The sequence below is a fragment of the Geotrypetes seraphini genome, chromosome 5, assembly GCF_902459505.1.
Source record: "Geotrypetes seraphini chromosome 5, aGeoSer1.1, whole genome shotgun sequence".
NCBI lineage: Eukaryota > Metazoa > Chordata > Amphibia > Gymnophiona > Dermophiidae > Geotrypetes > Geotrypetes seraphini.
This window is the reverse complement of record NC_047088.1, coordinates 245,202,094-245,222,470: the sequence shown is the minus strand read 5'-3', so window position 1 is coordinate 245,222,470 and position 20,377 is coordinate 245,202,094. Positions and strand designations below refer to the sequence as shown.

General features: G+C 43.1%; 1 protein-coding gene across 7 annotated transcripts in view; it reads right to left on the bottom strand.

Annotated features, from left to right (window-relative positions):
• Positions 1-20,377, bottom strand: part of SNX4 (sorting nexin 4) — a 167,484-nt gene that overhangs the window by 136,328 nt on the left and 10,779 nt on the right. The window lies entirely within an intron of this gene.

The window sequence follows — 20,377 nt, the reverse complement described above, 5'->3', positions numbered from 1 at the left end:
GGACCCTGGCAACTATGATTTGGATTACAGTGTTCCCCCACGAATTCGCGGTTCACAAATCGCAGACTTCCTCATTCACGGTCTGCTCCAACTGCCTCTTCCTGTAGTAAAGTCGGGCTACCAATCAGGAGCTGCGTGTCAAAGCAGCTCCTGATTGGTGTAGTCTGACTTTACTACAGGAAGTGGTGGTCTGAGCAGACTGCAAGTGATTTTCTTCACCCACCGGCGCTCCAGCTGCCCTCTCCTGCCTTTTGACAGGCGAAAAAACACATTTGCAGTTTTTTTTAAATTTGCGGGGCTTCCTAGAACGGAATCCCCGCGAATTTCAGGGCGGTACTGTATTCTTCCCAATGTGCATCACTTTGCATTTGTCCACATTAAATTTCATTTGCCATTTGGGCCTTCCCTCTGCCGGGCTCCTCCTTATGACACAACTTCCTTTTTACACAGACAGGAAGTTGCATCATAAGGAAGAGCCCAGCAGAGAGAAGGCTGCAAGCAATGGCAACATTGAACAAGCCTTTGTAGAGATCGGATTGCTCTATAAGGTAGGTGCCAGTGGCATGAAGGGAGGGAAGTCTGCTGGAGCCGCAGCATCTGCGAGCAAGTGGGGGAGTTGGAGCCGTTGGCCCCGATGAAGAGAGGGAGCAGTGTAAGGCAAAGTAGATGGAGGAATTGGCCCAGGAGGGGGTTTGGGACCAGACAAAAAGGCACAGAATGGGGGGCTGGAGCTGAAGGGAAGGGAGAATGCTACAGGACCTGCAGGAAGGGGAGCTAGAGAGAAGGGGGCAATGTGCTGCACCTGTGGAAGCGGAGCTGCTGGAAGGAAGAGGAGGGAAAAGATGCCTTACTAAGCGAATGAAGGAATAGGGAATGAAACACTGAGCACAGCAGAGAGAGGGAGAGACAAAGGGAGGTATTGGAAACAGAGGGGAAATAATAGGCATGGAGAGGAAAATAGGGACAGGGACACAAAGAGAGATGCTGCTTGGGAATGGTACATGGTCAGAGGTGCAATGCCAGACATGGGAGGGGGTATATGGACACAGAGGGAAAATGCTAGATATGAGAGAGAATAGGAACACAGAAGGGAGATGAGTAATGCAGGATGTAGAGTAGTGATGATAAACAGGGAGATGGGCACAGAAAATATGCTGGACAGGGAAGTATAGGGGGACACAGAGAAGGGAAAGATAGGTACATAAAGATGGAAGGTGAGCAGTTGCCATAATTGCATTCCTTGGCCTAACGCCTATCCCTGGCATGTGTGATCTTTATAATTTGCATAGTATAGAAGGAAATGAATCTTTTTATTTCTTTGGGTTGTACTATATGGAAGGTGTAGCTTCTTGGGATTTTGGTTTAATTTATGTTTATCATTTTTGGTCAGTAATTACGTATTTAGCATTTGTGTTCTGTGTGTGTGACCAAGGTATTCTGTTAGGGTGAATTTTCTATGTAGCATTCAGTTTTCCTGATAGTGGAGTGGATAATGTGAGAGGAGATAGGTTTTATTGATCCTTTTTCTGTATTTGTATCTGTATTCCGGAACTTGAAGGCTGGATGGTGGCTGGCTGACAGTTGAGCTCCCTCCTTTTAAACAACAATTTTCATCTATTTAATTATAAAATCCTCTAAAAGGACATCAACCAAGCAAAAGAAGCATATGGTATATGCGTTATGAGAAAAGACCAGCTGTAAATTCTAAACATCAGCAGATACTAAGAGCCGTTCGCCTGCTCCTTTTGGCTGCTCTCACCGTAACTGACATCTCCAGGGCTCCCAGGCCACCTCTCTTCCTCCGGGGCTTGGCGTGTGAGCGAGCTCAGCCCCCCAGAAGCAGCCGGGAACCCTCCTGAACTGCGGCAGTTGAGCCGTTCGCCTGCTCCTGCCTTTTGCCTGCTCGCACCGCAGCTGACATCTCCAGAGCTCCCAGGCCACCTCTCTTCCTCCGGGGCTTGGCGTGTGATCGAGTGCCGCCCCCCAGAAGCAGCCGGGAACCCCCCTGAACTGCGGCAGTTAAACCGTTCACCTGCTCCTGCCTGTTCCCTGCTTGCACCGCAACTGACACCTCTGGGACTCCCAGGCCACCTCTCTTCCTCCGGGGCTCGGCGTGTGAGCAAGCTCCGCCCCCCAGAAGCAGCCGGGAACCCTCCTGATCTGCGGCAGTTGAGCCGTTCGCCTGCTCCTGCCTTTTGCCTGCTCACACCGCAACTGACATCTCCAGGGCTCCCAGGCCACCTCTCTTCCTCCAGGGCTTGGCGTGTGAGTGAGTCATCACTGGACCTTCCTGCACCTCAGCGCAGCTGCCAACTCTGCTGCAGAAAAAGAGGAGGAGTTAATGTGCCCCCGACCAACATGGCGCCCAGAACAGACCGCCCCCCTCCCTTACGATGTCACTGTTCAGTTTTTATCGGGCATTGTTGGGGCAGGTCGCGTCGGCGAGGATTGTCGAGTTGGAGCTGAAGTATGCGGGCAAGGAGATGCCTCCGGCGCAATCGCTCACCCAGCCCCTCCATCCCATCATCGCCGTCACCCCTGTCGCCGAGAAGCCGGCAGCCAACCCGGTGCTCGCCCGCCGCTAGAGGCACCCGGCCCTGACGCCTGGGCCTGCTGAGCAGCGTCGACTCAGAGAAGGCGCTGCAGCCGCTAGCTTCGGCCATGAAGAGGAGCGACCCCCACGACCACCACCACGAGGGGGAGGCCATGGTTGGCACCGCAAACGGTCAGAGAGACGCGAGCGGTGCCTGTCCTGAAAGGAGACAGATTCAGCGAATTTGACATGCAGGCGAAGAGAATGAATATCTTAGACGAGTTGATGACCGGAGACACTGGATTTGGGGCTTTCGGTTTGCTGACAAGGATCGGATGACATCTGGAGAAGTTTCTCAGCCAAAGCAGTGAAGTCATTTCAAGCTGGACTTCAGTCTTGACTGTTTGCTTTTATTTTTCACTTTCTTTTTTAGTTTATGATATTTTATTTTGAAATCTCATTCATTGTTTTGCCACTTGGTTTTTGTTTCCTACTTTATTATTTAAATTTCATTTAAATTTCCCAAGAATTCTATAGTTTCAACGGTTCTCCCTTCTGCTTCTATTTCCTATCTCCCCTCTTTTTTTCAACCTTTCAAAGTCCTTTAGATCATTGTAGTCTTATTAGAATGTTTATTTTCTTATTTTTTCTCATCTATCTCTATTTTATTTTTTCATTACTCTACTAATTGTCATTTTTCTAGGTACTTTAGTTAGATTGTGAGCCTTCGGGACAGTAAGGGAATATCTAAGTACCTATTTTTACTTATAATTTTTAATGCACCCTATTGTCTATTTTTTCTGTAAACCGCTTAGAATCCTAACGGAGTTTAGCGGTATATAAGAAATAAATTACATTACAAATTACAATTACATTATTTGTGATTTATAAAGTGACAGTTGTACAGCATATCCTCTCCAGATCCATTATCCTCTCCAGATTGGATTATTGCAATTCCATTTACCTAAGCTTAACAAAGAAAAGCCTCCACAGACTCCAACTAATCCAGAACACCGCGGCCAAACTTATCTTCTCAAAAAGTAAATTTGACCATGTCACACCGCTCCTATCCAAACTCCACTGGCTTCCCGTTATTTCCAGGGTCTACTTTAAATGTGCCTGCCTAACCTTCAAGATCCTCCACGGTATCCTTCCTCCTTTTATCCCTCTATCCTGGAATTCCTCAAATCCAACCTCCACTAGATCCACTCAAAAATTAAAACTATCCTACCCCTCCTTAAAAGGCATCTCCCTTGTTGGTAAACTTGGCTCTTCCCTCCCTTTCAGAATCACTCAGCTCTGGAACAGTCTCCCTTCCCCTCTCCGCAATTTGAGCCCCCTTCTACCATTCCGTAAGCATCTGAAGACCTGGCTCTTCTCCAGAACGTAACCCCGTCCCGCTCCTGGCACTCTCACACCAACCTCTCTTCTCTCATACTTATATAATTCCACTGGAGTTCCGTTCCTTCCCTAACCATGTAAACCGTGTCGAGCTCCATCTGCGGAGATGATGCGGTATATAAACCCAAGATTTAGATTAGATTAGATTAGCATATTGTTCCTTTTTATACTTTAATAAAATGATTTCAATATAAAATAGCTATTCAAGACTTGTGCAAATGGGATCAGGCAGAGTCCGTGAGGATGAGATGGGACAAATTTTTTTGCTGCATCATTCTTTACTTTGCATCTAACTTGCCAGTGCTTAGGTCTCTTCTTATTTTCTTCACTGGGATCCTTTTTCCATTCTTTAAAGGATTTTTTTTGGCTATAATAGCTTCTTTCACTTCACCTTTTCACCACACCAACTCTTGTTTTCTCTTCCTTCCACTTTTAATACGTGGAATACATCTGGTCTGGGCTTCCACAATGGTATTTTTAAACATCCATGTCTGGTTTACACATCTGGTCTTTGGCACAGACTCTTTTAGCTTCTTTTTAACCATTTTCCTCATTTATCATAGCCGCCCTTGCGAAAATTAAATGCTGCTACAGTAGATTTCTTTAGTTATCAGCTCAAATTTGATCATGTTATGATCATTGTTTCCCAGTGGACCCAACACAGTTACCTCCCGTACTATGTCCTACATTCCACTAAGGACCAAATCTAAAATAGCTTCCACTCTTGTTGGTTCCTGGACCAGTTGCTCCAAGAAGCAGTCATCTATGACAGCTAGGAATTTTACCTCCCTAGCACGCACTCAGTCCTCAACCAAGCCCTAGCTAATGCCGAGTTTTACTAAACCACAGAAGAGCTCATAGGAATAGAATGAAATCAATAATAAAGGCTATTTCTAGACTAGATTCCAATGATATTTTGATAAATTCAATATCCAGTCTTCATAAACCACTTTACATAAACTGTTTGCGATCCTCAGAGGGCTAAAGATTCCCTTTGGGTCATATGAGTATATCAATGAACCCAATCGTCATAGGATTGAGAGTTTATGTATATTTTTTATTTTTTAAATTTAATCATTTTTTACTTAAGTAACTATGTTACTCTATGGAGAGGAGCGGTGTTTGGAAAAGCATGATAAATAATCACGGGAGCCTCAACCCTGATGAAAGGATTAAATATGAAATGGATTGAAACATGTGCGTGTCGGTAGAGGCACTCCCTAATATTGGTGACTACTAATACCAAGCTAAGTACAATATTAAAGAAAAAGTTTTAAATAGTTTTGAGACTTAAGTAAAATATGATTAAATTAAAAAAATAAAAAATATACATAAACTCTCAATCCTATGACGATTGGATTCAGTGATATACTCATATGATCCAAAGGGAATCTTTAGCCCTCTGAGGATCGCGAACAGTTTATGTAAAGTGGTTTATGAAGACTGGATATTGAATTTATCAAAATATCATAGGAATAGAATGAGCATTGGAGTATTTACCTCACCGGCTCGCAGTAAGCAACTCTTCCGTGATTTAGTAAAAGGAGCCCTAAGGATCATATCTGAGGTCATTGATGTATATTTGATGAATTTTCTATGCTTTGTTCTAATATTGTTTTTTAGCCTACATTCAACTCTAAAAGCTTTTCTTCATGCTCACAAATGTTTGCTTGTTCAAATTTAACTTGTGTTTACACTACTTGTTGTTAATCAGTCCAAGATATATTTTGAGATTTTCCTCCCAAGAAATAAAAGAAAACTAAACTAAACTAAACCTTAAGTTTATATACCGCGTCATCTCCACGGAAGTGGAGCTCGACACGGTTTACAGGAATTAAAACAGAGAAAGGAACTACAATGGAAGGAAGAAGGGCTGCTAAACAGGAAGGAAAGAGGGGGCTTTGAATAATGGAGGTGGGGGGGGTGGTTACATTTTGGAGAAAAGCCAGGTTTTCAGATGTTTTCTGAAGTGTTGGAGGGAGGTCGAACTCCAAAGGTGGGCAGAGAAGCTGTTCCACAGCTCGGTGATCCTGAAGAGGAGGGATGTTCCAAGTTTTCCTGTGTGGGAAATGCCATTTAGAGATGGGAAGGATAGTTTAAATTTCTGAGTGGATCTGGTGGGGTGGGTACTCGAGAGCCAGGATAGTGGAAAGAGGGGAGGAAGGATGCCATGAAGAGATTTGAAGGTGAGACAGGCGCATTTGTAGCGAACCCTGAGGGTGACTGGGAGCCAGTGAAGCTTAGACAGAAGCGGGGAGACATAGTCGAATTTGCCTTTTGTGAAGATTAGTTTAGCCGCGGTATTTTGAATCCGTTGGATTCTGAGGAGATTTTTCTTTGTTAGGCTTAGGTAGATGGAGTTGCAGTAATCAAGTCTGGATAAGATGATGGATTGGACAAGGACAGTGAAATGTTGTTGGTGGAAGCAGGATCTGACTTTTCTTAGCATATGAAGATTGAAAATAATTTTTTTACTAGGGAGTTGATGTGGTCGTTAAAGGACAGTGTAGAGTCGATGATGATTCCCAGAACTTTGCTAGAGTGCTCAAGCTGCAGGTTGGTGCCAGAGGGAAGTGGGATGTGGGAGGGTAGCTGATCCAGTTTCGGGCCGAGCCAAAGAAAAACCAAGCTAAAACAAAAATAGACACAAATAATGAAAAAGTTAAGTAGTTTATTATATTTTCATGTACAGAACTATGGGCTACTTTTACTAAACCAAAGAAGAGCTTCTTACTGTGCATTGGTGAGGTAAATGCTCCAAAACTCATTTAATTCCTGAGCGTTGGAGCATTTACCTCACCGGCCCGCAGTAAGAAGCTCTTCTGCAATTTAGTAAAATCCAGCATATATTTGGCAGGGGAGCCTCCAGTTTAACAATTTTGTGTTCACTGTGGCCAGTGGTGTGAAGATTAGTTCACACTTTTACAAATGAAAATATAAAGCAGCCCTCTTTATCAGATGGAATTGAAGAAAAGTTCCATTTTTTGTATTTCATCCAGCAAGGGTCTTCTAAAAATAACTTTAAGTATGCACAGTTTCCAAAGTTCTTAGTAACATTATGATATGCTACTCTCTTATATGCAGGATAAAATAGTCCATATTGAATTCTAAGTGCTTTCATTTTTGGGCACATATCAAGAAAATCCTCTCTTATGCAAGCAGTATTTTTGAAACATACGGTAAAAATAAAATCTATTTACATCATATATTATGCTTCTGCTATTTCCAGCCAATTTCAAAATAAAATATGTAAAATATGCTAGTATCTCAAAATTTTCATTACTACAGGTCTTGGAGAAGGCACATTCGGCATAGAGAACTGATGGCAGCCATCCAGCAGGAGCGCGGAAAGCTCCTGGGGAGACCGCGCTGGACCACTGGCATTTAAAAAACGGTATTGGGGGGGAGGTGTTTAAAAAAAATTGTATTTGCTCCATAAGACGCACCCACTTTTTAGGGCAGAAAAAGTGTGTCTCATGGAGCAAAAAATATAGTATATCAATTTTTTACTGCTATTTTGAAATCATACATTTGAATCTTATGAGAGTTAATTATTGCTCCATCACAGATAATTTTCCTGCATTTATCACAAATTGCATCGACAAAGTGAATAAGTCCTTTTTTAAATTTTGCCATAACATTTAAATTAGTTTGAACCAACTATCTCAAGGCACAAATTTTTATAATAATTACCTCACTTGAGCCTGCATTGAGCCAGGACTAATGATGTTGTTTAGACACGTCTATGTTATATGTGATAATCGTAGGGAAAGATTTTATGTATGTGATATGGAAACTGCATAGTTGTATGTGGTATATAAATTTTTTAATAAACAAATAAGTTTCGTTGGTGTCATTTTCTCTGAAAACACCAGTTCCTGCTTAAATAATGTTGCACTGCAAAAATCAGCCCTCATTTGGATGTTTTTGCAGTCATATCAATTCTACAGATTCTCCTTAATCAAAATGGTCAAAATATTTAAAAGAAAGTCTGAAAATAATTGAAGATGTAAAATGGCCTGTCAAAGCTCTGTCCGCAGGCATCCATACCACTCGGGTCATATGATCATCCTGCTTCTGCTTTAAAGCGCTAAACGGACTTGCCCCTAAATACATAATTGACCTTTTCTCCTTCTCTGCCAACAGACACAAGAGAAGCTCTCATTCCTATTTCATTTCCCCCCCAGTTAGAGGTTGTAAACTGAAAAAACACCATGAACACCTTCTTTCACATCAAGCAGCATTGTGGGGTAAAGACCTAGATCAACTGCTTTCGCCCACTACTTATGAGGAATTCAGAAAACGTCTAAAAACTCAACTGTTCCTAAAGTATCCAGACAACTGACCCACTCATCTTCTTTCTCCTCCTATTAATCTCTTTCTCCTCAACAACGCATTTCCGGTCCTATTAACTCTCCTCTTCTCCCCTCTTAAATTTAATCAATTTGTACCTCGCTTAATCTATTGTAAACCGCATAGAACTTAACGGTATTGCGGTATATAAACTGTTATTATTATTATTATTATGTCACAATACCAGCTCTGGTTACCAAAGATTGAAGCTCTTCACACTATTTATTTTTCTATACTGTTCTCCCAGGGGAGCTCAGAATGGTTTACATGAATTTATTCACGTACTTGAGTATTTTTCCCTGTCTGTCTTAGCAGACTCACAATCTTTCTAAATGGGGGAAATTAAGTGACTTGCTCAGGGTCACAAGGAGCAGTGTGGGTTTGAACCCATGACCTCAGGGTGCTGAGGCTGTAGCTGTAACCACTGCACCACTCTAGAAATCAAAATGTAGTAAAAGTGAGCCAGGACAATCAAGCCATTGTGACATCACTGAGGAGGTTGGCTCTTATTGGTGGAATGAGGCATTATGATGTCACCATGAACACCTTCTTTCACATCAAGCAGCATTGTGGGGTAAAGACCTAGATCAACTGCTTTCACCCACTGCTTATGAGGAATTCAGAAAACGTCTAAAAACTCAACTGTTCCTAAAGTATCTAGACAACTGACCCACTCATCTTCTTTCTCCTCCTATTAATCTCTTTCTCCTCAACAACGCATTTCCGGTCCTATTAAAATCTCCTCTTCCCCCCTCTTAAATTCAATCAATTTGTACCTCGCTTAATCTATTGTAAACCGCATAGAACTTAACGGTATTGCGGTATATAAGCTGTTATTATTATTATTATCATTCCTGCATATCTTTAAAATACATTCTTCCTCTGAATGGCCCTTCTCACACAGAATCAATGCATTCACACAGACACATTCTCTCTAAAACAGGTGCCCAAGTGGTTTCCCAATTCATGAGATCACAATATAGCACTGCTGATCCCATAGAATGTCTCTCTATTCCAGCATAATCATGCCCAGATCCCTAGCTTTACAACCACTCTGTCAGTAGATCAGGGAGAAGGAATGGCTCACTGGCAGAACTGCTGCCTCTGCATCCAGAGGTTATGAGATCAAATCCCAGTGCTGCTCAAGTTTCAAGTTTTATTTTGATTTGATAAATCGCTTATTCAAATTTACTAAAATAAAAAAAGAACGTACATTTAGACATGTTATTTGAAGTTTAAAAAATAATGGGTTAGACTGACAAACTTACAAACTAATTGATACACAAGGAAGGGAGGAATAAAGTTACAAATCAATGCTTTAAAGTAGAAAAAAGAATCATAAAATGGAAAGAAACATTGGGGAGGGAGTAGTAAAAGCCTGGAGGGTAACTATACTTGTGACCCTGGGCAAGTCACTTAATCCTCTGGTGTCCACCGCTTTGAAATACCAAAGCCGCAAAAAGGCAATATACAAGTCCCCATTCCCTTACCATGTCAGAGGCCCAGTACAAAGAGCATCTCTTAATATCCCAGTGCTAATGCTCTATAGTACATCTAGACCCTAATCATACCAGATCCCAAACCCAGTCTGTGACTTGCCTGCCATTTTATGCAGCAACTTTGAGCCCTTGCATACCTCCAAACACCTTACCAGGGCTCTGTCTGGATTACCTCTTAGATGCATTGGCCATGCACTCAGCCATCACCTGCACCTCTTAGCATACAGCCTGCACCAGCTCACAGTACAGACAAATGATGCAGCCTCTTTCAGTGTCTTCACTCTGCTGTATGTTGCCATCTTCAGCCCCCCTGCACCCAAACTGCTTCTATAGCACGCAGCTGTGAGCACTTCCAGGATATGGGTGCCAAAGCTCTGCCTCTCTACTCAGCACTGGCAGTACCCATATTGCAGCCATGACTTCATAAGAACATAAAGAATTGCCATACTGGAACAGATCAAAGGTTCATCAAGCCCAGTATCCTGTTTCCAATAGTGACCACCCCAGGTCCCAAGTACCAAACTAGATCCCAAGTAGTAAAGCAGATTTTATACTGCTTATCCTAGGAATAAGCAATGGATTTCCATAAGCCATCTCAATAATGACCTATGGATTTCTCTTTTAGGAATTTACCAAACCTTTTTTAAATCTTGCTGATTTCACCACATTCTCTGGCAACGAATTCCAGAGTTTAATTACACGTTGTGTGAAGAAATATTTTCTCCAGTTAGTTTTAAATTTATTACTTAGCTTCATCACATGCACATAGTATTTTGGGAAGAGTAAACAAGTGATTCACATCTACCCCTTCCACTCCACTCAGTATGTTATAGACCTCTTTCATATCACCTCTGAACCATCCTTCTCCAAGCATAAGAGTCCTAGCCACTTTAGCCTTTCCTCATAGGGGAGCCGTCCCAAACCTATTATCATTTTCATTGTCCTTCTCTGTACCTTTTCTAATTCCGCTATATCTTTTTTGAGATACGGCAACCAGAACTGTACACAGTATTCAACTCCACATGAAACACTTGCCCAGGGCTTTCTGCCAGGTGGTGGTGATGTCTGGTGGCTCTAGAATCCTTGAAGCCACACGAAACCTCTACCATCTGGCAGCAAGCCTCAACCCGTGGCCCCAAAAGCTCCAGGTAAACATTGCTTTTAACCACTGATTACATCAGTGTTCTTCAACCACCGGTCCATGGACCTGTGCCGGTCCACAGAAATTTCCTGCCGGTCCACAGGGCTGGCACGTGCATCTGGTCCAAAACAGTATTCTTCAACTGCCGATCCATGGTGTGATCGGTGCAGCATTATCTTTGAGTCAGCTCCCTCTTCCTCACTGATTCAGTGCACAAAGCCACGGGCAGTGGCTCCTTCGCATGTTTTGCCTTCTCTTTGATGTCGCAACATCAGAGGGAAGGCTTCCAGATGAGGTGCGGGACGTGCAAGGAGCCGCTGCCCGCAGCTTTGTGCACTTCATCAGTGAGGAAGAGGGAGCTGACTCGAAGATAATGCTGCACCGATCACACCATGGATCGGCAGTTGAAGAATACTGTTTTGGACCAGATGCACGTGCCAGCCCTGTGGACTGGCTGGTTCACTGAATGGTGCGCACCTCATTCCTTCGTCTCTTTGCTGTATGTGCATCCACGGTCTTCACCAGGAGTGGATTTCCGATTCCATTTTCTGAAACCTCTTTGCCAGGTCTGGTGGTGGTGGCGGAGAAAACAGCAGCGTACCCTTCAGGCATCCCCATTCTTGCCCCTGGTGGGTAATGTAGACTTCCTCCCAGGGATGAGTACATCGGGGTTTCAACTGTGGGAATCCCGAGGCTGTGTCAGCCTGAGGCATCTTTCTGACGAGGGCACGGGGACTTTCCCCACTTTTACACAACTACAGTCCCGTTGGGAGCTCCCTGCCACACAATTTTGGGCTTTCTCGCAAGCACGGCATTATCATCTTTCCTTATCCTGCAGGTGGGGCGAGCAGTGGTCTTTCGGAAGGCTGGATGCCCATTTGGCTTTGTTACCCTTTCAGATGAATACCTTAGCCCACAGGTGTCAAAGTCGGTCCTCGAGGGCCAGAATCCAGTCGGGTTTTCAGGATTTCCCCAATGAATCTGCATGAGATCTATTTGCATGCACTGCTTTCAATGCATATTCATTGGGGAAATCCAGAAAACTCAACTGGATTCCGGCCCTCGAGGAGGGACTTTGACACCCCTGCCTTAGCCACTTGGTATCGGCTCCTTAAGAATACTCTCCCCACCTCTTATCTGACCCGGACTGTGACCCAGTGGTCCCATGACTTGGCTCTTGACTATACCAACGCCCAATTTTTGGACTTTTTCACTAACCTTATTCAATTTACGGGATCTCCGGGAGATGCAATTTAAGATCATCCACTGTGCTTATATATCCAGGGCTCGGGGACGGGCCATGAGCCTATGGAATGATGCCACTTGCTCACATTGTCAGAGGGCCATGGCACACTGGTACATATGTTTCTGGAATGCCCCAATGCTGCTCTTTGGTTCTACCTTTTCTTGATGACCTGCTTGGCCGGACAGTACCCAGGAATTATGGACTCTTGCTTTTCGGAGACCAGAGGGAGGTATTATCTGCAGAGTGCGCCCCACCATGTCGGAAGTTCCTATACACTGCACTTCTAGTGGTAAAAAAGCTCTTGCTTCTGTACTGGGTAGAGGTGACTCTGGCTTCCTTCAGTCAGTGGCTCCATAAAATGCGGGAGATCGCAACATTTGAACTACAGACCTACACAGCTCCCCTGAGTAGTGATAAAAAGCTTTATGTTTCACTGTGGAGGGCGTTTCAAGTTGCGGCCGACTCCGTTGTATTTGCTACCTTGCCTTAATTTTTGTTTTTCCGGATTTGGGAGATCTACCTTCTGGGCCCTCACCTTATTGGCACAGCCGATTGCTCTCGACCTAGGGTGCTTGATGTCTGATTGTGGTGTGCTTGGTGTATGGATGTTGTGGCTCGTGTGTGTTGCATGGGCTGGAATGTTCCGAGGAAAGGAAGGGTGGGTGAATGATGCGAGCGGGGTTTATAATTTTCTGAAAATGTTCTTGCGGTCTTCGTTATATTTCGGAGGTTGATTTTCTGATACACCCTCTAGGACCCGTTTTTGGAGGGGTTTTCCCTTTCTTCTAGACCAGGGATCTCAAAGTCCCTCCTTGAGGGCCACAATCCAGATGGGTTTTCAGGATTTCCTCAATGAATATGCATTGAAAGTAGTGCATGCACATAGATCTCATGCATATTCATTGGGGAAATCCTGAAAACCCGACTGGATTGCGGCCCTCAAGGAGGGACTTTGAGACCCCTGTTCTAGACTGTTTCTGTATTTTTCTCCAGTGAGCGTTCTGTTTGCACTTCCTCTGTTGCATAGCATTTGCTCATGACTCTGTTCTATTCTTCTGCTGTACCACTTCTTTTGTTTCCTGACTGGAGTTTATTGTTTGTATTGACTGCTTTTTCAATAAAAATTATTTGCAAAATAAAAAATAAAAACAGGTCTTACACTTGCCTTGAATATAACAATTAACCTCCTGAAATAAAACCTTTAGCTTCTTTCTTCATAACTGATATTATCATAATGAATTAGAAGCTTAAGTTGCTCCTAAAAAAACAAAAGTCATATGCATTTATCTTCATGCAACATGTCAATATAAAACTAAAAAAAAAAGTTAAGCGTGCCAACTCAACTCCTAATTTGCCAGTTATATTAATGGCTGGAAATAAGCCATTAAACAATTTTTCAAGTAATGAAAGAGAAAGAGCTGCAGGAATCTTAAATCATAAGGAAGGAAATATTATTAGGCTTATTTCCTTGTAAAAATAAACATTACTAGATCAGCATACTCTGTAAGCAGGTTGTTCTTCGAATTTCAGTGCAAAACTTGGCTGGTATGCCTATTCTCTTTAAGAGCTCATTTTACAAAGCCAGAGAAGTACCGGTAAGTCCTGGCAAAGCAAATGTACACAGCCTATAAGAACTGAATGGCCACACAGGACTTGATAACATGGCTTTGTAAAAGGGTCCCTAAATGTTTGAACCTTTAAGCATAAATTAATCTTTATAAAGAGTGCAACCTCAAATAAGTATTTCAGAGACATATAAAATTTTTAAGCTATATCTTCAGAAGTGCCGCCCATATTTTTGTACCATTAGGGATATTGCACTGCATTTTCATCGGTCTATTGTAAATAGTGATGCTCAGCATTCGTCACAGATCAGCTTATGCAGCTTTATATAAACTTGAATCACTTTTTTGTTTGTTAAACTTAACTCACTTATCTGAGAGCTGTTTGAGAAGTTGTTGGCTGGGGACTATTTCCTTCCTGACATGTTTCACCTATACCGGCTGTTTCAAAGAAGGCTACTGGGGAATGAACAGAAGCAACGCACTCAGGGGCGCCATTGAAACAGCCGGTACAGGTGAAACATATCAGGAAGAAAATAGTCCCCAGCCGACAACTTCTCAAACAGACCAGTGTCTCTCAAACTGTGTGCCACGGCACAGTGGTGTGCCATGAAAACATTTTGGGTGTGCGATGAGAGATTCCAGAATTTTACTTTATTTTTAAATATTCCCTTCATAAGTATACACTAAAATAGATGACATATATGTCACATATGCAAGAGTCTGTCAATGTTATGAGCGTCTGTGTGTATAAGGATACAACCGCCCAGACAAGCATCATTCTTTGACGTGACTGGTTCTTCAAAACCAATAGCAAGTAATTTTATTTTTTATGCAGTAGTTATCCTAACTTGAGCAACAAAGTAATCAAGGCTTTGCTACCATTTGAATCTTCTTATCTTTGACTGCAGATGGTGGATGATGCTTGCTTGTCCACTACCGAGTTGCATTTTAAGTTAATTTGCACTCAAAAGCAAGCACATCTATCGCATTGATTAGCAATTCTATTCTATTCTTTAGTTTCACCATTGTTACAACTGCCCATACAGAGCTTAAAGAACTTCAAATAAATAACTCTCAAATTTAACCTCGTCTGCAAATTCTTAGGATGTGCTTGCCCAGGGACAGGGGGGATATGGTTTATTGAATGTTCGCTGGTACGCCATGGCTTGTCAGATGAGACATATTAATGATTGGTTTCGGGGGACATCTGACTTTACTGTCACGCCACTGGAGTTATCTTTGTTGTCTCCGTTTCATGTTAGCTACTTTTTACATGTGGCGGGTCCGCAGATATGCCCCTTGGTGTCACAATACCCGATATTTGCACCGGCTCGGCGTGCCTGGAAATGGGTATGTAAATCTGCTAAGCTGTCCTCTGGGGTTTCTCTGTATTTACCCATTCAGGGCAATGGAGCCTTCCAGCCTGGACTGCAAAATACCTCCTTCCTTAGGTGGCGGACGCACGGACTACAATATCTCTTTCACTTGTTTTTGGAAGATGGTAGATTGGCCACCTTCTCGGAATTACATCGGACATTTGATTTACTGGACTCTTATCTATTTGCTTATTATCAGCTACGACATTACGTTCAATCTCTACCAGTGGATCACCTTACTGAGGACAACTGGGATACACTTTCTGAACTTTTCAGTCTGTCAGCACAACAGAGGATTCCTCTTTGTTTTCATATTGTGGGTGTCCGGGAATGTCAACCTGGCACCGACTTGGACATTTTGGCTGCAGCATGGGCAGAGGATTTACAATGCGATTTAACGGCACAGCAGCTGCAGCGAGTACTGAGACACATTCAGAAGGTATCTCCTAATATTACTCATTGGGAATTACAATTGAAGATTGTTTTGAGACTCTATATTTCTCCGGAACGTGCAGCCTGAATGGGGATTACTGTTTCTCATTCTTGTCCAAAATGTGATCAGGCTCATGCTTCTTTGGGTCATATGCTTTGGACCTGCCCCAAAATTTTACAGTTTTGGAGACATTTAGGACACTACATTATGTCACTTTGGGGGAAGCGCTGGCTCCCGCAGCCGAAAGCATTATTCGGCTATTACCCCTAAACCTAAGGGGATGTCCGCCTTCGTAACCAGAGTGCTTCTGATGGGGAAGAAAGCAATACTCACTAATTGGCTGTCCCGAGATCCCCCTTCTTATGCTCAATGGAGATCCTTGATGATAATACACGCTACCCTAGAGCGGAGATTGGTGGGAGGCCTGGACCGTGGTCTGGGCCGTAGATTCTGCCAGACCTGGGAATGTTTTGGCTGGATCTAACCCCACACGCCCGTAGTAGATTGTTAAACCTCTAAATTGGACTCTCAGTTTCGATGTGGCACTGGACTCCTGGGGTAGGGAGGGGAATGGGGGGGGAGGTGAGGTAGTAGTTATGTCTTAGTGGTTGATTCTGCTTATTGTGGTTGATTCTGCTTATTGTACTTGTTTCTTTATAGCTTGTATGGTTGAAAACTAATAAAAACTATTTGAACATAACTCTCAAATTTAACCACTCCCCCCCCCCTTTAACAAAAGCACAGAAGAGGTTTTTAGTACCAGCCGGCACGCTGAATGCCCTGCTCAAAGGAACTATTGATCATCAGAGCAACATAGAACATTCAGCTCACCGGCTGCACTTTTGTAAAAGAGGGGGTTAATTTTTTGTTTCGTTTTGCAAGTTTATCATTTCAATTATAATGTCCTGTGAGAAATATTTTCTACGTTTAGTGTGCCAGAGCTAAATAAGCTTGAGATACACTACAATAGACTGATGAGAATATAGTGCGATATCCCTAAAGGTACAAAAATAACCACATGGACAACACTTCTGAAGATAAGAGTTTAAAAATTTTATATATGTCTCTGAGATATTTATTTGAGGTTGCACTATTTATAAAGATTAATTTATACATTGCCAGTTAAGTGTAACTAAAGATTGGAGCCAGAGGGATGGCATGAACATTTAAGCCTAGCATTATTTATCTCAGAAAAGATTAGGCATCAAGCAGGAGCATTTGGGCTCCTGTATGAAAGGCCACGAACAAGGTCATGATACATGATAGCCTATTGTTCCTGTTTTGTGCTTAAATGTTATAAAAGCTGCCTGACCACTGCTACACAAATGTATTATATACCTTTTTTCACTACCAGTTACAAGAGGTAGAGAATTTTCATAAAAACTGACCCATAAAATTCTATAAAACACTTTCTACATAACATATAACAAACTCAGTCAAACAAAACATAAAATAATTTATGTTATTCTTATTTAATAGGTATACTTTATTTTAACTTCACTTCCCCTCCAAATTCATGGGGGTTAGGGGCAGAGCCAGCCCGCGAATATGGAAAAATCACAAATAACTTTAGGGCCGACTGACCCACCCGTACCTCCCTCCTGCCTACCAGACCTCTTCACACCTTACCTACACTCCTGTCCCGTGCAGAGCAGTCAACAAAAATGGTTGCCATGAATTCCCGCTGTAGTCTTGCCAGACCATGGGAACTCACAGCAGCCATTTTTGTTGACAGCTCTGCATGGGACAGGAGCGCAGGAAGATCGCTCCTACTTTGCTTCACCGCTAGACCACCAGGTAAGGTATGGAGAGGTCCGGGAGGAAGGGGTGAATCAGGGTTTAGAAACTTGCAAATACACCAAAGTTGCGAGTCCTAACCCGCGAATTTGGAGGGAGAAGTGTACAGTGCTACTCAAAAACCTGTAATAGAGATGCAAATCCCTGATCCTTGAGGGCTGCAACCCAGTCAGGTATACACTGAGTACACATTTTTTTGAAGCTGCGTTTTAAGTCCTACCCTGCCAACTTGTGAAGCACCCATATCTGTTGTCATTTCCTTTTATTACCCTACCCCCTCCACCTAATAGCTCTAATAACTTTCTTCACCTCACTTGTTAACCACGCCAGCTGCCATTTGATCTTTCTGCCTCCTTTTTCAATACATGGAATATATGTGGTCTGGGCTTCCAGAATTGTATTCTTGAACAATATCCATGCCTGATGTAAAATTGTTTCTTTTTTGCTATTCTCACGTTATCATAATCTCCTTTTTAAAGTTAAATGCTATTCTACTGGATTTCTGGTGTGTACTTACTCCAGAGATTATATCAAATCTGATCATGTTATGATTACTGTTATCAAGTGACTCCAGTACAATTACCTCTTACACCTTAAGATCTTGGGCAAATCAAATAACCCTCCATTACCTTAGGTACAAACTTAGGGGCCAATGCAGAAAGCTACCATGGAGTTACTGCAGGATGTTACTGGACAAGCAATGCAGAAAGGGGTTGAGCACAGGCGTCAATTTGTACAGAAGAAGAGGCTACACTGTGCAATAAAAGAGATGCCCATGCGGCCATTAAGCATTCCACTGCAATGTATAGAAAATATAACAGAGGGGCTTCTGATACACACACAATATACAAACATTTTTTGCCAGATCCAGGGCCCAATCAAACTCTCCTACCCTAATAGATTTCTGCATCTGGCTTCCTCCACCCAACCACCCTCCCCCCTCTCCCTGATATTTTAAAAAAATTCCCCCGTTTCTAGTGCACTCTTTGACCCCCTCGAGGTATGCCATAAAAGAAGCAGGAACAATGCCCACATGCTCCTGCTTGCACTGTGGTCATCTTGAAAAATAGCAATGCCTAACCCTGAACTGTGCATCCTGGGATGCAATGAGTAGGGTTAGTCTGCCATATAGAGGAATGTTTCCTTTATTTGGTAGATTGAGTGAAGATGACCAAATAAGGGAAAATTCCCTTATTTGGCAGACCAACCTCACTTGGTGCATCAAATGGGGTCAGGTGCCAACATTTTTCAAAATGGCAGAGGCAGGAGAAAGTGGGCATCACTCCTACCTTTTTAAGGTATACCTGGGAGGGGGGGGAAGGAGTATACTAGATTTTTTTTTTTTAAGTTGGCGCAAGGGCAAGGGATGAGTGCCATCAGGGAATTGTGTTTTAAGGTGTTGGGGGGGGAAGAGGTCATATCAAATGCTTTTTGCTCTTGGCTTGGGTTTTTTTGTATGTGTATCACCCTACCTATCAGTTCATAAGCCAATGACCACTTATGCACACACTGATAGAACGGTGAACATTCTACAATGAGATGTGAATTATTGCTGCATTTTTATTGTGTTAACAATTTGCATGCTGGCATGAAATTTTTTGGGAGTTAATTTCACAGTAAAAGCCATTCACTAAGCCGGCTCTACTGCATGGCTTTCTGCCAATCAGCCTCTTACAGTAGATTATAAACTCTCTAAGGACAGAGAAATATGTAGTGTACCTGAATGTAAACAGAAATTTTGAGCTACTACTGAAAAAGGTATGCACTAAATCCAAATAAATAAAAAATTCAAAAACAGTAAATGGTTTTTCTAATGAAATTCAGTATTCATGAAGAGAACTAGACTAACATTCAAATCTAAAGCCAAAGAATCGCAGTTTATTTGTTAATTACAACCCTCCATTGTCTCCCAATTTACACTCACTGCAGGAGTATAACACTGTTTTGGATTTTTTTAAAATCTCCCTCTCAACTGTCCCATCAATACCGTACAGTTTTGTTCCCACTGTTGTTCCATTTTACCAATACTGTACATCGCTTAGATAGTATTACGATAGGTGGTATATTACCATATATACTCAAAAATAAACTGAGATTTTTAAGCCAAAAAAAGGGCCAAAAATGGGGGTCTCGGTCTATATTCAGGTTAGCGCTGACCCGAACCTGTTTGCAGGCCTCTGCCGGGCCTGCCATGAGACCTGGTGGTCCAGCAGTGGTAAGGACAGGAGGGATCCCTCCCACCTCCTGTCCCAGCCCAATTCTAATTATTTTAATCTCTCTTCCGCCTCCCCCACGTACCTTAAATATCCCTGGTGGTCCAGCGGTGAATCGCGGCAGGAGCGACCTTCCATTGCAGAACCACTAGCTAATTGGCTGCTGCGAGAATTCATGGCAGCTAATGTTAGCGGCTCTGCATGGGCAGGAGCAAAAGAAGGTCGCTCCTGCCTGTGCAGAGCTGCTAGCTGATTGGCTGCCATGAGTTCACAGCAGCCAATTAGCTAGCGACTCTGCACGGACAGGAGTGATCTTTCTTCACTCCTGCCCGTGCAGAGCACTAGCAGAGTTGGCTGCATAGGCAGGAATGAAGGAAGGTCGCTCCCGCCGCGATTCACTGCTGGACCACCTGCGATACTTAAGGTACACGGGGGAGAGAGATAAAAATAATTAGAAACAGGTTGAGTCAAGAGGCGGAAGGGATCCCTCCAGTTTTGGCAGCCATTGGACCATCAGGTCTCACAGCAGGCCCGGTTGAGGCCTGCAAGACATCAGGGGGAGGGAAGGGTACAGAACCTGGCAGGGAAGGAGGGGGCTGGGTGCAGAGCCTGGCAGAGCAGCAAGGGAGGGGGGAACAGGGTGCATAGCCTTGCAGGGCAGGACAAGACAAGGCACTGCTCTTGAATATTAACTCCCTGGTTTATATTTGAGTCAACCTTTTCGCCTCCTTTTATTGGGGAAAAAAGGTCACCTCGGTTTATATTTGGGTTGGTTTATATTAGAGTATATACGGTAAGCCTAAAACTTGAAACAAAACAG